This window comes from Ranitomeya variabilis, chromosome 7 (assembly GCF_051348905.1).
Source record: "Ranitomeya variabilis isolate aRanVar5 chromosome 7, aRanVar5.hap1, whole genome shotgun sequence".
NCBI classification, from domain to species: domain Eukaryota; kingdom Metazoa; phylum Chordata; class Amphibia; order Anura; family Dendrobatidae; genus Ranitomeya; species Ranitomeya variabilis.
This window is the reverse complement of record NC_135238.1, coordinates 36,247,583-36,261,575: the sequence shown is the minus strand read 5'-3', so window position 1 is coordinate 36,261,575 and position 13,993 is coordinate 36,247,583. Positions and strand designations below refer to the sequence as shown.

Below are 13,993 nucleotides of genomic sequence, written 5' to 3'. Positions count from 1 at the left end.
GGGCTTGCCTAGAGGGGCATAGCTAAGCGGATGCCTGGTTTTCACTGGAGCTCCTGATGGCGGAGTCAGGCTTGAGCTGCAGGTAGTCACCAGGTACCACTCCTAGGCAGACTCTGGTACCACAGCTACTGGAGTTAATGGAGTAAATAGTAGCTGCTATCCCCTGGGGTCAGTTTTGAAGACAGAAACAGACTCATGCTCTGTTAAGTCTACACTGGTTCTGGATTCTCAGGCAGAACAGACACTGACACTTAATCACAGAGTGCGCTGGATTTGGAGACTCGGATAACAGTCTGGACAACATGAAGTACAGGGATAGGTACACATGGGTCTCAGAAACTGGCTCCGGTTCCAATGGAGGAGCTTTATAGCTCAAGGACCAAGAGTTCAGGTTTAGGATCTGGCCGCACAAGGACAAAGGGTTCAGGTTCAGGACCTTGCTGCATATAGACATGGGGTTCGGGTTCAAGACTTGGCTGAACAAGGACCAGGGGTTCGGGTTCAGGGAATGGCAGCCCATGTTCCAGGGAATCTGGTTCAGGGACTGAGACCTAACAATTCTCTAGTAGAACAAACTCACTAATGGAACAACGTTGCTTAGACACCTCCCAATTGGGTAGAGTGTAGTGTTGAGCGATACTTTCCGATATCGGAAAGTATCGGTATCGGAAAGTATCGGCCGATACCGTCAAAATATCGGATCTAATCCGATACCGATACCCGATCCCAATGCAAGTCAATGGGACGAAAATATCGGAATTAAAAAAAACCCTTTATAAACTTGTAGGTTCATTCTACATGAAGGAAAACAACTAAGAATAATGTAGGATGTATTGGGGGACGTGGCGGAGACATTAAAGGCACAGAGGTTTAGCCCAATGTAATAGAATAGCAGGATTTTGGTTTTTTTTATGACGTTCGGCGGTAGAAAGATTTTGACTATGTTAATTTTTTTTTTATTTTGTCAGATATTGATGTTTCACTACTTCCATGCCCTTCACCTTCTTTTTTACTTCTCCCACACTTTCTTCTTCATTATCCTCATCATCAGCTTCTTTGACATCAACTATCTTCACCTTATTCATCTTCTTCTTCATCTTCTACCTATTATTTTTTTTGGTTACATTGTTCATATTCTTTTTATTTTACTATTATCTTCATCATTTTCTACTTCTTCATCATATTCTTATTTGTGACAGGCATTCCCGTAGTTGTTATCTATAAAAGTTTGAAGATTACACCTTCCGTTCTGCCTGTCACAAAAGAGTTACATTTGTCCGCGTTCAGTTTGGCCTGCAGCATCAGGCTTTATCCAGGGGCACCACGAGGAGGAACGGACTCACCCCCATACACTGCTTAGTCTTCTTCTGCTTATAATTTAGATAATATTTTTTGCTCTGATATTTAGTGTTATGCTTAATGTTCTTCTGCTCTTTGTTCTGCAGCCTCTTGTTCTTCTGCTTCTCGGTCTTCCAGGTCGTCATCGTCTCCAGGGTCGTCGTCTCCTGGGTCGTCGTCATCGGGGTGGTCTTCAGGGTCATCGTCTCCAGGGTCGTCGTCATCACGGTGGTTGTCGTCTCTGGTGTCGTCGTCATCTTAGGGGTGGTCTTCCGGGTCATCGTGTTTAGTCTCTTGAACTTGGAAATGTAGCAGAAGGTACAAGAAGGCTGAGAAAATGCCCAGAACCAGCTGATGGAACTGGAACTCGGATGGCTACCCGAAGGTCCAAGAGCCAATGGAACTACCGAGGACCAGCTGACGTTACTGGAACCCGGTTACTAAGCAGGAGGTACCCGTGCCTGAAAGCACTACCAAGGACCACCTGACGTTGGTGGAACTCGGATACCCAGAGGGAGGCACCTAAGCCAAAGGCTCTGCCCGGAACCAGCTGACGGTACTGGAACCAGGATGGGGAGCAGAAGGTACAATAGCAAAAGACACTGCCGAGAACCAGCTGACGGTGCTGGAACCCGGATGGGTAGCCGAAGGTCCAAGAGCCAATGGAACTACCGAGGACCAGCTGACGTTACTGGAACCCGGTTACTAAGCAGGAGGTACCCGTGCCTGAAAGCACTACCAAGGACCACCTGACGTTGGTGGAACTCGGATACCCAGAGGGAGGCACCTAAGCCAAAGGCTCTGCCCAGAACCAGCTGACGGTACTGGAACCAGGATGGGGAGCAGAAGGTACAAGAGCACGTGTCTGCGTGGCTTTTGCAGGACACGATGCCGGCTGCACAGCAGGGGAACAGCTGGCGGTGCTGGACCCCACTGACACATTGGCTGGTGTTTTTCTCTGTGCAGCTAGCAGTACCGGGCCCCAACTGGCGGTGTTAGAGCCCGGGGTCAGCAGGAGGAGGAGCAGGAGGAGGAGCAAGGGGGAGGGGAGTGTAGGCCGAAGCCTGCAGTGGCGGCAGCTTTGGGTCTGTTGTGCCTGCGTGGCGGTCGCAGGACACGTTGCCGGCTACACAGCAGGGGAACAGCTGGCGGTGCTGGACCCCACTGACACATTGGCGAGGTGTTTGGCTCTGTGCAGCCAGCACTTCCGGACAGCAACTAGCGTTGTTGGAGCCCGGGCTCTGCCGGTGGAGCAGAGTGTAGGCCGAAGCCTAATTGAACCGATTTCAAAGGTAACCTTTAACCCCCCCTCAGGGGTTACAAACTAGAAGAGCCACAGCTTATGCAGCAGTAGTGCCGCACAAGTCAAAGGTTGCTCTTTTAATTTTGCTCCTTGCACACGCCGAATGAAACACGTATAACATTTAGCCCTTTATACAGTCAAACTGTGTTGGAGGCGCGAGTTCCCTTTGTAATGAGACGCAGCACAGATGTCAAGAATCCCACCTTGGTGCTGGGTGCAGCCTCCTGAGCGTTGTTATTTGCTGTACAGGAGTCTGCGCTGTCGTGTTATCCCCCGGCCTAGCGCTGTTAGCGCTGCCCATCTTCTGACCTCATGTAATGTCGGCCGGTGCGGTTCGCGATGACCATGAATCCCAGCCCCGCAGTGTCTTAACATTGTTAAAACACTGCGGGGCTGGGATTCATGGCCTGGCGCAGCACATATGTTCGCCTCTGACACTCGGGTCCTTACACCCGCTTCAGACTGTGCGGCGTCAGCTGATCCCTTATCGCATGCCGCGGCCATGAAGCCGCACAGTCTGAAGAAGGCGGAAGGAGATGAGGGACAGGCGAAGATATGCACCGCTCCTGCCCATCAATCACACCCTCGCAGTCCCAAGAAATAAGACACCGAGGGGCGTTGTGTGGGTCAGGGCGGCCGCAGAGGCGCAGGCAGCCAAAGAATGATGCCAGAAGACGGGCAGCGCTACCAAGGGGGTTGCAGCGTGTCATTACAAAGGAAAGTCACACCACCGGGACGGTTAAATGGTCACACAGAGGACACATTTTAGACGTGTTTTCAGTTCCACATGTGCGAGGAGAATACGTTTATGAGCCACCTTGCACACATGCAGCATTACCGCTGTACGAGGTGGCTGTAAAACGTACAAACGCCTGGGGGAGGGGGGACAGGTTCCCTTCAATTTCAGTTCTTGTGTCTGCGTGGCTTTTGCAGGACACGATGCCGGCTGCACAGCAGGGGAACAGCTGGCGGTGCTGGACCCCACTGACACATTGGCTGGTGTTTTTCTCTGTGCAGCTAGCAGTACCGGGCCCCAACTGGCGGTGTTAGAGCCCGGGGTCAGCAGGAGGAGGAGCAGGAGGAGGAGCAAGGGGGAGGGGAGTGTAGGCCGAAGCCTGCAGTGGCGGCAGCTTTGGGTCTGTTGTGCCTGCGTGGCGGTCGCAGGACACGTTGCCGGCTACACAGCAGGGGAACAGCTGGCGGTGCTGGACCCCACTGACACATTGGCGAGGTGTTTGGCTCTGTGCAGCCAGCACTTCCGGACAGCAACTAGCGTTGTTGGAGCCCGGGCTCTGCCGGTGGAGCAGAGTGTAGGCCGAAGCCTAATTGAACCGATTTCAAAGGTAACCTTTAACCCCCCCTCAGGGGTTACAAACTAGAAGAGCCACAGCTTATGCAGCAGTAGTGCCGCACAAGTCAAAGGTTGCTCTTTTAATTTTGCTCCTTGCACACGCCGAATGAAACACGTATAACATTTAGCCCTTTATACAGTCAAACTGTGTTGGAGGCGCGAGTTCCCTTTGTAATGAGACGCAGCACAGATGTCAAGAATCCCACCTTGGTGCTGGGTGCAGCCTCCTGAGCGTTGTTATTTGCTGTACAGGAGTCTGCGCTGTCGTGTTATCCCCCGGCCTAGCGCTGTTAGCGCTGCCCATCTTCTGACCTCATGTAATGTCGGCCGGTGCGGTTCGCGATGACCATGAATCCCAGCCCCGCAGTGTCTTAACATTGTTAAAACACTGCGGGGCTGGGATTCATGGCCTGGCGCAGCACATATGTTCGCCTCTGACACTCGGGTCCTTACACCCGCTTCAGACTGTGCGGAGTCAGCTGATCCCTTATCGCATGCCACGGCCATGAAGCCGCACAGTCTGAAGAAGGCGGAAGGAGATGAGGGACAGGCGAAGATATGCACCGCTCCTGCCCATCAATCACACCCTCGCAGTCCCAAGAAATAAGACACCGAGGGGCGTTGTGTGGGTCAGGGCGGCCGCAGAGGCGCAGGCAGCCAAAGAATGATGCCAGAAGACGGGCAGCGCTACCAAGGGGGTTGCAGCGTGTCATTACAAAGGAAAGTCACACCACCGGGACGGTTAAATGGTCACACAGAGGACACATTTTAGACGTGTTTTCAGTTCCACATGTGCGAGGAGAATACGTTTATGAGCCACCTTGCACACATGCAGCATTACCGCTGTACGAGGTGGCTGTAAAACGTACAAACGCCTGGGGGAGGGGGGACAGGTTCCCTTCAATTTCAGTTCTTGTGTCTGCGTGGCTTTTGCAGGACACGATGCCGGCTGCACAGCAGGGGAACAGCTGGCGGTGCTGGACCCCACTGACACATTGGCTGGTGTTTTTCTCTGTGCAGCTAGCAGTACCGGGCCCCAACTGGCGGTGTTAGAGCCCGGGGTCAGCAGGAGGAGGAGCAGGAGGAGGAGCAAGGGGGAGGGGAGTGTAGGCCGAAGCCTGCAGTGGCGGCAGCTTTGGGTCTGTTGTGCCTGCGTGGCGGTCGCAGGACACGTTGCCGGCTACACAGCAGGGGAACAGCTGGCGGTGCTGGACCCCACTGACACATTGGCGAGGTGTTTGGCTCTGTGCAACCAGCACTTCCGGACAGCAACTAGCGTTGTTGGAGCCCGGGCTCTGCCGGTGGAGCAGAGTGTAGGCCGAAGCCTAATTGAACCGATTTCAAAGGTAACCTTTAACCCCCCCTCAGGGGTTACAAACTAGAAGAGCCACAGCTTATGCAGCAGTAGTGCCGCACAAGTCAAAGGTTGCTCTTTTAATTTTGCTCCTTGCACACGCCGAATGAAACACGTATAACATTTAGCCCTTTATACAGTCAAACTGTGTTGGAGGCGCGAGTTCCCTTTGTAATGAGACGCAGCACAGATGTCAAGAATCCCACCTTGGTGCTGGGTGCAGCCTCCTGAGCGTTGTTATTTGCTGTACAGGAGTCTGCGCTGTCGTGTTATCCCCCGGCCTAGCGCTGTTAGCGCTGCCCATCTTCTGACCTCATGTAATGTCGGCCGGTGCGGTTCGCGATGACCATGAATCCCAGCCCCGCAGTGTCTTAACATTGTTAAAACACTGCGGGGCTGGGATTCATGGCCTGGCGCAGCACATATGTTCGCCTCTGACACTCGGGTCCTTACACCCGCTTCAGACTGTGCGGCGTCAGCTGATCCCTTATCGCATGCCGCGGCCATGAAGCCGCACAGTCTGAAGAAGGCGGAAGGAGATGAGGGACAGGCGAAGATATGCACCGCTCCTGCCCATCAATCACACCCTCGCAGTCCCAAGAAATAAGACACCGAGGGGCGTTGTGTGGGTCAGGGCGGCCGCAGAGGCGCAGGCAGCCAAAGAATGATGCCAGAAGACGGGCAGCGCTACCAAGGGGGTTGCAGCGTGTCATTACAAAGGAAAGTCACACCACCGGGACGGTTAAATGGTCACACAGAGGACACATTTTAGACGTGTTTTCAGTTCCACATGTGCGAGGAGAATACGTTTATGAGCCACCTTGCACACATGCAGCATTACCGCTGTACGAGGTGGCTGTAAAACGTACAAACGCCTGGGGGAGGGGGGACAGGTTCCCTTCAATTTCAGTTCTTGTGTCTGCGTGGCTTTTGCAGGACACGATGCCGGCTGCACAGCAGGGGAACAGCTGGCGGTGCTGGACCCCACTGACACATTGGCTGGTGTTTTTCTCTGTGCAGCTAGCAGTACCGGGCCCCAACTGGCGGTGTTGGAGCCCAGGGTCAGCAGGAGGTGGAGAGGGAGCAGAGTGTAGGCCGAAGCCTGCACTGGAGCAAGTTGAAAGGGAAACTTTAACCCCCCCCCCAGGCGTTTGTAGCTGAAAGAGCCATCGTGTACAGCACTAATGCTGGAAAAGGTAAACTTAGCTCTTTTAATTATGGTCCTTGCACATGCTGAACCTAACACTTATGAAAAGTGTCCCCTCCTACCGTGATACCGTCCGGTAGGTGGAACTTTCCTTTGTGATGTGACGCAGCACAGCCGTCATTCTTACCCCCTTGGCGCCGTGCGCCGCCTCCTCAGCGTTGTTTGAATCAGTCCCGGAGCCTGCGCTGTTAGGTTAGCCCTTGGCCATGCACACATTTTGCGCTGCCCGCCTTCTGACATCATTTGGTGTCAGGCTGGCTGCGCCTGTGCGGCCGCGCTGGCCGAGATCCCGCCTCGTACTGTCTTCTGATTTCATCCCACTGGGGGCCTGAGATCCGTGGCCATGCGCAGTGCATATCCTCGCCTCTCACTCCCCTCCCTACGGCTTCTTCAGACTGTGCGGTGTCACGGCCGTGGCATGCTATTAGGGACCAGCTGACACCGAACAGTCTGAAGAAGCCATAGGGAGATGAGTGAGAGGTGGAGGTTCAGATATGCACTGCGCATGTCCATGAATCTCAGGCCCCCAGTGGGATTAAATCAGAAGACAGTACGAGGCGGGCTCTCGGCCAGCGCGGCCGCACAGGCGCATCCAGCCTGACACCAAATGATGTCAGAAGACGGGCAGCGCAAAATGTGTGCATGGCCAAGGGCTAACCTAACAGCGCAGGCTCCAGGACTGATTCAAACAACGCTGAGGAGGCGGCGCACGGCTCCAAGGGGGTAAGAATGACGGCTGTGCTGCGTCACATCACAAAGGAAAGTTCCACCAACCGTACGGTATCACGGTAGGAGGGGGCACTTTTCATAAGTGTTAGGATCAGCATGTGCAAGGAGCACCACGAAAAGAGGCACTTTTTCCCTTTGCATCATTCCTGCTGCACAAGGTGGCTCCTTCAGTAACAAACGCCTGGGGGGGGGGGCAGGTTCCCTTAAATTTAACTTGTTGTGCCTGCGTGGCGGTCGCAGTACACGTTGCCGGCTGCACAGCAGGGGAACAGCTGGCGGTGCTGAACCCCACTAACACATTGGCGAGGTGTTTGGCTCTGTGCGGACAGCACTTCTGGACGGCAACTGGCGGTGTTGGAGCCCAGGGACAGGTGGAGGAGGAGGAGGTAGGAGGAGGTAGGAGGGATTGCCACACACACAGCAGGGGAACAGCTGACGTTACTGAACCCCAATAACAGAGGAGGGACTGTTGGGACTGTGCGTACAGCACTACCAGGCAACAACTGGCGGTGTTGGAGCCCAGGGACAGGTGGAGGAGGAGGAGGTAGGAGGAGGTAGGAGGGATTGCCACACACACAGCAGGGGAACAGCTGACATTACTGAACCCCAATAACAGAGGAGGGACTGTTGGGACTGTGCGTACAGCACTTCTGGACGGCAACTGGCGGTGTTGGAGCCCAGGGACAGGTGGAGGAGGAGGAGGTAGGAGGAGGTAGGAGGGATTGCCACACACACAGCAGGGGAACAGCTGACATTACTGAACCCCAATAACAGAGGAGGGACTGTTGGGACTGTGCGTACAGCACTACCAGGCAACAACTGGCGGTGTTGGAGCCCAGGGACAGGTGGAGGAGGAGGAGGTAGGAGGAGGTAGGAGGGATTGCCACACACACAGCAGGGGAACAGCTGACGTTACTGAACCCCAATAACAGAGGAGGGACTGTTGGGACTGTGCGTACAGCACTTCTGGACGGCAACTGGCGGTGTTGGAGCCCAGGGACAGGTGGAGGAGGAGGAGGTAGGAGGAGGTAGGAGGGATTGCCACACACACAGCAGGGGAACAGCTGACGTTACTGAACCCCAATAACAGAGGAGGGACTGTTGACTGTGCGTACAGCACTTCTGGACGGCAACTGGCGGTGTTGGAGCCCAGGGACAGGTGGAGGAGGAGGAGGTAGGAGGAGGTAGGAGGGATTGCCACACACACAGCAGGGGAACAGCTGACGTTACTGAACCCCAATAACAGAGGAGGGACTGTTGGGACTGTGCGTACAGCACTACCAGGCAACAACTGGCGGTGTTGGAGCCCAGGGACAGGTGGAGGAGGAGGAGGTAGGAGGAGGTAGGATGGATTGCCACACACACAGCAGGGGAACAGCTGACGTTACTGAACCCCAATAACAGAGGAGGGACTGTTGGGACTGTGCGTACAGCACTTCTGGACGGCAACTGGCGGTGTTGGAGCCCAGGGACAGGTGGAGGAGGAGGAGGTAGGAGGAGGTAGGAGGGATTGCCACACACACAGCAGGGGAACAGCTGACGTTACTGAACCCCAATAACAGAGGAGGGACTGTTGACTGTGCGTACAGCACTTCTGGACGGCAACTGGCGGTGTTGGAGCCCAGGGACAGGTGGAGGAGGAGGAGGTAGGAGGAGGTAGGAGGGATTGCCACACACACAGCAGGGGAACAGCTGACGTTACTGAACCCCAATAACAGAGGAGGGACTGTTGACTGTGCGTACAGCACTTCTGGACGGCAACTGGCGGTGTTGGAGCCCAGGGACAGGTGGAGGAGGAGGAGGTAGGAGGAGGTAGGAGGGATTGCCACACACACAGCAGGGGAACAGCTGACGTTACTGAACCCCAATAACAGAGGAGGGACTGTTGGGACTGTGCGTACAGCACTACCAGGCAACAACTGGCGGTGTTGGAGCCCAGGGACAGGTGGAGGAGGAGGAGGTAGGAGGAGGTAGGAGGGATTGCCACACACACAGCAGGGGAACAGCTGACGTTACTGAACCCCAATAACAGAGGAGGGACTGTTGGGACTGTGCGGACAGCACTTCTGGACGGCAACTGGCGGTGTTGGAGCCCAGGGACAGGTGGAGGAGGAGGAGGTAGGAGGAGGTAGGAGGGATTGCCACACACACAGCAGGGGAACAGCTGACGTTACTGAACCCCAATAACAGAGGAGGGACTGTTGACTGTGCGTACAGCACTTCTGGACGGCAACTGGCGGTGTTGGAGCCCAGGGACAGGTGGAGGAGGAGGAGGTAGGAGGAGGTAGGAGGGATTGCCACACACACAGCAGGGGAACAGCTGACGTTACTGAACCCCAATAACAGAGGAGGGACTGTTGGGACTGTGCGTACAGCACTACCAGGCAACAACTGGCGGTGTTGGAGCCCAGGGACAGGTGGAGGAGGAGGAGGTAGGAGGGATTGCCACACACACAGCAGGGGAACAGCTGACGTTACTGAACCCCAATAACAGAGGAGGGACTGTTGGGTCTGTGCGGATAGCACTTCTGGACGGCAACTGGCGGTGTTGGAGCCCAGGGACAGGTGGAGGAGGAGGAGGTAGGAGGAGGTAGGAGGGATTGCCACACACACAGCAGGGGAACAGCTGACGTTACTGAACCCCAATAACAGAGGAGGGACTGTTGGGACTGTGCGGACAGCACTTCTGGACGGCAACTGGCGGTGTTGGAGCCCAGGGACAGGTGGAGGAGGAGGAGGTAGGAGGAGGTAGGAGGGATTGCCACACACACAGCAGGGGAACAGCTGACGTTACTGAACCCCAATAACAGAGGAGGGACTGTTGACTGTGCGTACAGCACTTCTGGACGGCAACTGGCGGAGTTGGAGCCCAGGGACAGGTGGAGGAGGAGGAGGTAGGAGGAGGTAGGAGGGATTGCCACACACACAGCAGGGGAACAGCTGACGTTACTGAACCCCAATAACAGAGGAGGGACTGTTGGGACTGTGCGTACAGCACTACCAGGCAACAACTGGCGGTGTTGGAGCCCAGGGACAGGTGGAGGAGGAGGAGGTAGGAGGAGGTAGGAGGGATTGCCACACACACAGCAGGGGAACAGCTGACGTTACTGAACCCCAATAACAGAGGAGGGACTGTTGGGACTGTGCGGACAGCACTTCTGGACGGCAACTGGTGGTGTTGGAGCCCAGGGACAGGTGGAGGAGGAGGAGGTAGGAGGAGGTAGGAGGGATTGCCACACACACAGCAGGGGAACAGCTGACGTTACTGAACCCCAATAACAGAGGAGGGACTGTTGACTGTGCGTACAGCACTTCTGGACGGCAACTGGCGGTGTTGGAGCCCAGGGACAGGTGGAGGAGGAGGAGGTAGGAGGAGGTAGGAGGGATTGCCACACACACAGCAGGGGAACAGCTGACGTTACTGAACCCCAATAACAGAGGAGGGACTGTTGGGACTGTGCGTACAGCACTACCAGGCAACAACTGGCGGTGTTGGAGCCCAGGGACAGGTGGAGGAGGAGGAGGTAGGAGGAGGTAGGAGGGATTGCCACACACACAGCAGGGGAACAGCTGACGTTACTGAACCCCAATAACAGAGGAGGGACTGTTGGGACTGTGCGGACAGCACTTCTGGATGGCAACTGGCGGTGTTGGAGCCCAGGGACAGGTGGAGGAGGAGGAGGTAGGAGGAGGTAGGAGGGATTGCCACACACACAGCAGGGGAACAGCTGACGTTACTGAACCCCAATAACAGAGGAGGGACTGTTGACTGTGCGTACAGCACTTCTGGACGGCAACTGGCGGTGTTGGAGCCCAGGGACAGGTGGAAAAGCAGAGGAACACAATGTAGGCCGAAGCCTGAGAAAGTCGAAAGGGAACCTTTAACCCCCCCCCCAAGGCGTTTGTAGCTGAAAGAGCCAGCTTGTGCAGCACAAAAGATGCAAAAGGAAAAGGTGGCTCTTTTCATCATGCTCCTTGCAAACACAGAACTAAACACTTATAAAATGTGTCCCCTGAAACCGTGAAACCGTCCCGGAGGTGGGACTTTCCTTCGTAATATGACGCAGCACAGCCGTCATTCCTCCCCCCCGGGCGCCGCGCCCCGGCTCCTCAGCGTAGTTTGATTCCATCCCGGAGCCTGCGCTGTTATGTTATCCCTTGGCCAGGCACACTTAGCGCTGCCCATCTTCTGACATCATTTGGTGTCAGGCTGGCTGCGCCTGTGCGGCCGCGCTGGCCGAGAGCCCGCCTCGCAGTGTCGTCAAATGTAATCCCACCGCGGGCCTGGGATCCGTGGCCATGCGCAGTGCATATCCTCGCCTCTCACTCCCCTCCCTACGGCTTCTTCAGACTGTGCGGTGTCACGGCCGTGGCATGCTATTAGGGACCAGCTGACACCAAACAGTCTGAAGAAGCCATAGGGAGATGAGTGAGAGGTGGAGGTTCAGATATGCACTGCGCATGTCCATGGATCCCAGGCCCCCAGTGGGATTAAATCAGAAGACACTGCGAGGCGGGCTCTCGGCCAGCGCGGCCGCACAGGCGCAGCCATCCTGACACCAAATGATGCCAGAAGACGGGCAGCGCTAAGTGTGCCTGGCCACGGGATAACATAACAGCGCAGGCTCCGGGACGGAATCAAACAACGCTGAGGAGCAGGGGCGCGGCGCCGGGGGGGGGAGGAATGACGGCTGTGCTGCGTCATATTACGAAGGAAAGTCCCACCTCCGGGACGGTTTTACGGTATCAGTGGACACATTTTATAAGTGTTAAGTTCTGCGTGTGCAAGGAGCTAAACCAAAATAGCTACCTTTTCCTTGTGCAGCATTACTGCTGCACAAGGAGGCTCTTTCAGTAACAAACGCATTGGGGGGGGGGACAGATTCCCTTACATTTCAGTTGTTGTGTCAGCGTGGCGGTCGCATGACACATTGCCGGCTACACAGCTGGGGATCAGCTGACGTTACTGAAACCCAATAACACTGGGTCGTATGTTTTGACTGTGCAGACGGCACTTCTGAGCCTCAACTGGCGGTGTTGGAGCCCAGGAATTTAAGTTCGGGTGGTAGAAAGATGAACACAACAGGAGACCTGGATAACGTATACAGTGACCTAATTATTTAATCAGGAGGAGGAGTGGCAAATTCCTGCGAGATCCAGGCCTTGTTCATTTTCAGGAAAGTAAGCCGGTCAACGTTATCGGAGGATAGTCGCATGCGACGGTCAGTTAGTACACCACCTGCAGCACTAAAGACACGTTCCGATAATACACTGGCCGCAGGGCAAGACAGCACCTCCAATGCATACTGGCTTAGCTCTGGCCATGTATCCAGCTTTGAGACCCAAAACTTGAAAGGGGAAGAGCCGTCTGGGAGTACAGCAAGAGGGCAAGACATGTAGTCTGTCACCATCTGACGGAACCGTTGCCTCCTGCTGACTGGAGCCGTCTGTGATGGTGTAGACTTTTGTGGGGGGCACAGAAAACTGTGCCACAGTTGGGCCATACTGGTCTTGCCTTGGGCAGAGGCACTGCTTCTGCTCCCTCTTTGTGCAGAGCCTCCACCACTGCCTGGACGCACTGAGCTGCTTTGGAATGCACTAGCAGCACTTCTCTCAGTTGGAATGGAGAAGATGATGGAATTGACCAGTGTGTCTTGGTACTCCCGCATTTTTCGCTCCCGGTTCAACGGTGTGATGAGGCTTTCTACGTTGTCCCAGTAGCGAGGATCGAGGAGGGTGAACACCCAATAATCAGACATGTTGAGAATGTGGGCGATGCGGCGGTCGTTTCTCAGGCACTGCAGCATGTAATCCACCATGTGCTGCAGACTGCCAACTGCCCAAGAAACGCTGTCCCCTGCTGGAGGCGTGATATCTGCCCGCTCGTCATCACCCCACCCTCGCTGTACACACTGAGTACTGGACAATTCGGTAACTCCCTCCTCTGGACGGATGTCTTCCTCCTCCATTGACTCCTCCTCATCCTCCTCACAAACTGTCCCCTGCCTACGCGTTTGTGAGGAACCACGTGGCGCTGACTGTCCAGAAGATGATGGAAATGGTGAATCCTCATCCTCCACCTCTTCCACAACATCATCCCTTAGCGCTTGCAGTGATTTTTCAAGCAGGCAGATAAGGGGGACAGTCATGCTGACTAGTGCATCATCTGCACTCGCCATCCGCGTGGAATAATCAAAGGGACGCAAAACCTGGCAGACGTCATTCATAGTGGCCCACTCTGTGGTTGTGAAGTCTGTACGGCGCTGAGTGCGACTTCTTTACGCCTGAAGCAGCTGGTACTCCATTACAGCTTGCTGCTGCTCACACAACCGCTCCAACAATGTAACGTGGAATTCCACCTGGTAGGTAGGTCACATATGATGCGATGTTCCGGCAGGCGGTGTCGGCGCTGCAGAGCCGCAATGCGCGCTTTTGCCGTGCTGGAACGCCGCAAGTGAGCACACTCTAGGCGGACCTTGTGCAGCAGTGCATCAAGATCCGGATAGTCCCTCAAAAAGCTCTGCACGACCAAATTGAGCACATGTGCCAGACATGGGATGTGAGTGAGGTTGCCGAGGCCCAGAGCTGCCACCAGATTTCGGCCATTATCACACACTACCATGCCTGGCTGGAGATTCGCTGGCACAAACCACACATCGCTCTCCTGCTTGATGGCATTCCAGAGCTCCTGCGCTGTGTGGCTACGATTCC

The 13,993-nt window shown here is 55.2% G+C and overlaps 1 protein-coding gene across 1 annotated transcript in view; it reads left to right on the top strand.

Moving 5' to 3' along the window:
* Positions 1-13,993, top strand: part of LOC143784901 (cytochrome P450 2K4-like) — a 53,956-nt gene that overhangs the window by 25,432 nt on the left and 14,531 nt on the right. The window lies entirely within an intron of this gene.